The 4,437-nt window shown below is 41.6% G+C and overlaps 1 non-coding gene across 1 annotated transcript; it reads right to left on the minus strand.

Annotated features, from left to right (window-relative positions):
• Window positions 1–2,396: 2,396 nt before the first annotated feature.
• On the minus strand, window positions 2,397–2,471 carry Trnas-cga. Its single transcript has one exon. It is a non-coding gene; the product is annotated as a tRNA-Ser (tRNA).
• Window positions 2,472–4,437: the final 1,966 nt, after the last annotated feature.

The raw sequence follows: 4,437 nt of genomic DNA on the forward strand, positions 1-4,437 counted from the left end.
TACTTGTCAATCTAAAGTTTGTAAACCGAAAGTCAGAAACGTAAAATTTCAAGGGAATATGTTTATGTGCAGTAGAGAAATGGAATTTGGATCAAGAATAGAGCACTCAGACAGACAGTTCCACTGGTGCGATAGAAAATTGGTTGCTGGAACATTGTGACTATGTTTACAGAATAAGTAACGAAAAATTCATCATTTACCGCTTAAGAGAAACAGTTCAGAGAGGTTAAATTTTAATCGAGTAGGGGAAATTTGTGAAGATCTAGAAATAAAAAAGTAACATAGAAGAACACACCTGAAAATATAGCAACGCTTTTGGATGTATGTGACTACACGGAGAATTTAAAGAGGAAATTTGGAATAAATAGTAACGATGGAATTAATCACACAGAACGGAAGAAGTCACTCAGCGGCTATACGAAAATGTTTTTATATAGTAAGAAGACGAAAATCGAAAACCCTTATGGAAACTAACAATTATAAGAAAATGAAATGAATGATAACAAGCTGACAAAGTAGAACGATTTCCATTGACTTGAATAAAGTCACTTTTCTCACGGTACGTAACTGAGTCCCGTAAGATCAGTTTTATCCACCATTGCCCAGTAGAACGTTTATTAGAGTAACTATTTTTTTTTTTTTTTTGCAGGGAATGTGTTGCTGATAAATATGATTGTCACAGACTACATTTACTATGAGATTATTATCGCTATCTGTAACTAGCTTAAACATTTACGTATTTGAATTTATAAGAGAACTTATACACAATGAATATTTTTGTCTATGATATCAGTGTCTGACACGTTGCTTGATGTTGCGCGACTTGCGGAAAATTAGACTATTTAGCGTCGTATAACAATATGTAAGAGCAAATATTTTCTTTTGTGTGTTTACTTGGTAGTACACACCAAAAAATAGCATTAGCTTGTACGCATTTAATGACGAACGTATACTAAATCTGGATCCTTTGAGAGACGACATATAGACTTACCTGTTTCACAACTACTTGATCACAAAAAACATAAACAAGGAGAATAGCATGCGTCACGTATATAGCATACTTACCGAAGCTGGAAGAAAACGACCGTATGAATGGAAGAGGAAATTATACTTCACGTTTAACTGCAGGAAAATCCAATAAAAGTATTAAGTGCTACATCGTCTAACGTTGTATGTACCAATGGCGTGTTCCCCTCGCAGTGTACGGTATTCCTGTGTTAATGATTATTCATGAAAAATTTTGCTTTCGTTTTTGTGAGATAAAAAGTTTAATCTGCACTAAAAGTTTTCGGTATAATGAATAATCATGTTTCCGCGAAGAGGGGACGCAGTGAGCCCACTAGTAAGGTAATAGGGTTTTCTGAGAGCGGGCTGAAGCTCGTGTACTTTATAATAAAGTCTTGCGCGCCAGCAACATGCATCACCTGTTTGTGTGGACACGTCGGCGCCTGTGAAAGATACGACCAGCGGCGGCGGAGTTCTCTCCCAGGGGACAGCAGCAGTGATTAATCACGGTGTATGGACAGACACTGGGCGGCAGAAACACAGATTAAATTGATTGATGTAACACTGGATGAGTTTGTGCAAGAGCTAACGCACCTCCAGCGCCGACTGTGGGGAGCAACGGAGATGGATGGACGCGAGTTGAATGAGAACGCTGACCGTGTGAGGAGTGCGCGCCTGCGACGCATACCGGCAGCTGACGAGCGGAAATTAGTCCCGTTGCGCCGACATGCACAATGCAGTTGACGTTATCACCTTTGCACGACGTGACAGCAGTCATACGCTTATACGTTCGTTGTAGGAGATAGTGACAGCTCGTGGAAATCAGTCTCGTATGAATGTCGAGGAAGCTGAAACCTCTCACCAAGTACTTGTTTTCCCATTACGTCCTAATTACTCAAAAATGGTTCAAATGGCTCTGAGCACTATGGGACTCAACTTCTGAGGTCATTAGTCCCCTAGAACTTAGAACTAGTTAAACCTAACTAACCTAATGACATCACAAACATCCATGCCCGAGGCAGGATTCGATCCTGCGACCGTAGCGGTCTTGCGGTTCCAGACTGCAGCGCCTTTAACCGCACGGCCACTTCGGCCGGCTCCTAATTACTCGCAAACGGTTGAGGTCATTCGGATAGTTCAACTAAGCAAAGTTTTTTAGTTCTTTATTTTATGTTTTTGAGCTACATTATTAACAGCACATCTTCATTCCCCTTGTTTTGCAACATTTCATCAGAAAATAAATTAATCAGCACCGTAAAAGACAAAAATACGGAAACACCAGAAACATAAATGCTCACCTGGTGTGGTATAGGAAAACCAGTGTCATTCGATAAGGCTTCGGAATTATCAAAAATAAGTCCTGTATGAAACTTCCTGGCAGATTAAAACTGTGTCTCGGACCGAGACTCGAACTCGGGACCTTTGCCTTTCGCGGGCAAGTGCTCTACCAACTGAGCTACCCAAGCCCGCGAAAGGCAAAGGTCCCGAGTTCGAGTCTCGGTCCGGCACACAGTTTTAATCTGCCAGGAAGTTTAATATCAGCGCACACTCCGCTGCAGAGTGAAAATCTCATTCTGGAAACATCCCATAGGCTGTGGCTAAGTCATGTCTCCGCAATATCCTTTCTTCCAGGAGTGCTAGTCCTGCAAGGCTCGCAGGAGAGCTTCTGTAAAGTTTGGAAGGTAGGAGGCGAGATACTGGCAGAATTACGCTGTGAGGACGCGGCGTGAGTTGTGCTTGGGTAGCTCAGTTGGTAGAGCACGTGCCCGCGAAAGGCACAGGTCCCGAGTTCGAATCTCGGTCCGGCACACAGTTTTAATCTGCCAGGAAGTTTCATATCAGTGCACACTCCGCTGCAGAGTGAAAATCTCATTCTGGAAGTCCTGTATGATTTTCAAGCGAACCTTATAATATTCTTCCTGCAAAATAGTGGCAAGTTCAAGTAGTGACGATCAAGTTGGGTAGCGACCACGAACACGTCTCGCAAACTAGGCCAAGAAGGATCAATAGTAGTGGGATGCGGTGACTGTGGAGGCCAGGTAGATGTGACACTTCATCCTCACACTCAGAAAGCCAGTCCTGGACAATGCGAGTTGTGTGAACAAGGGCCCTCTCGTCTTGGAACAGACATCATCATTCGAGATCGGGCAAAATAGCCACACAGTTATCTTGCAGACTACTCCCGGGCACATGGAATACCACGTTTTGGCTGCCAGTACCATCACCTAATACCCGCCATATTTCATTTATGAGATGTAAACTCGGCCACAGTTTGGAAACATCTTGAAACAGGACTCGTCGACCACATGAGTTTCTTCCATTGCTGCTTGGTTTGCTCCGTAGCCAATGTTTTACGGCTTTCGCACCAATTTTTCCATTGTGATACGTTTGTGTCACTAATTAATGGTTTTGTAATTCCAACTCACACTGCAGTTTATAAATTATGCGGTATTATTGTTCGACATGCTGTTATTGTTTGAGTAACGGTCATTGCGGCGGTCTTCACGGCACCTGTTTTACGCCAGCCTTCCGGCATTTGTCTGTTGCCTGAAAGCGCATCCAGCTGTTTTAATATATACAGGAGGTAGTTAACTTCACTCTTGTTGACATGAATTACTGTCTTCTGTACAGACACTGGAAACAAGACTATTATTTCTACTAAGTCTGATTCACGTATAAAGGATCAGTTAAATACTGGTTCTTTTCCCAGTAGTGCTGAAAGAACTCCTCCTGACTATCACAGCCACTATGTTTAAAGCTCCTAGCTTCAAATATTTCTGTTCTTATACCGCTTTGTGGACTTCTGAGCCAGTATAGGTTTAAGACTGCTCTAACAAGTTATTGGTACGTTTTACAGGTGTTACATGCTCCTGTCCCCCATGATATTGCGTCCCATTCAAAACGACTGGCTACAAATTTGATTTTCAGCTGTTCCGTCATGTTGTCAGGTATGGTGCCCTCAAACTGGCGAATGAAAGCAACAGCGAGTATACTACTTTTGCGAGAAAAGCTACGAAATACTGGCATTACTGACTACTTAATTAATATGAACAGCATCCTTAGGTTTTTCCTGTTCAACCCACGTTTCGAGTTTCTGTTTTAACGCAACTTCCATATTATACATATTTTTATTCACCTCACTTAGTTGAGGTGTGTTTTCTACCTTCTCTTCAATTTCTCTAAAACGGCCCTGAATCGTATTTGTATTACCATTACAAACAGCTCTATTCGTGATACTTTACGGCTAAGAACTGCATATTCGTCCTTTAAGTCTACGACTTGTGTGTTTAGCCTTTCATGGGTGCCTTTCCAAGTTTTATGTATTTTACTCTGATCATTACTTAATTTAATAAATTTTTCCCTACTTGAAAATACAAAAGTATCTTGAGCTTGCACGAGATCATTTATTTTCACTATTTCATCATTAATCTT

The sequence above is a fragment of the Schistocerca piceifrons genome, chromosome 1 (genome assembly GCF_021461385.2).
Source record: "Schistocerca piceifrons isolate TAMUIC-IGC-003096 chromosome 1, iqSchPice1.1, whole genome shotgun sequence".
NCBI classification, from domain to species: domain Eukaryota; kingdom Metazoa; phylum Arthropoda; class Insecta; order Orthoptera; family Acrididae; genus Schistocerca; species Schistocerca piceifrons.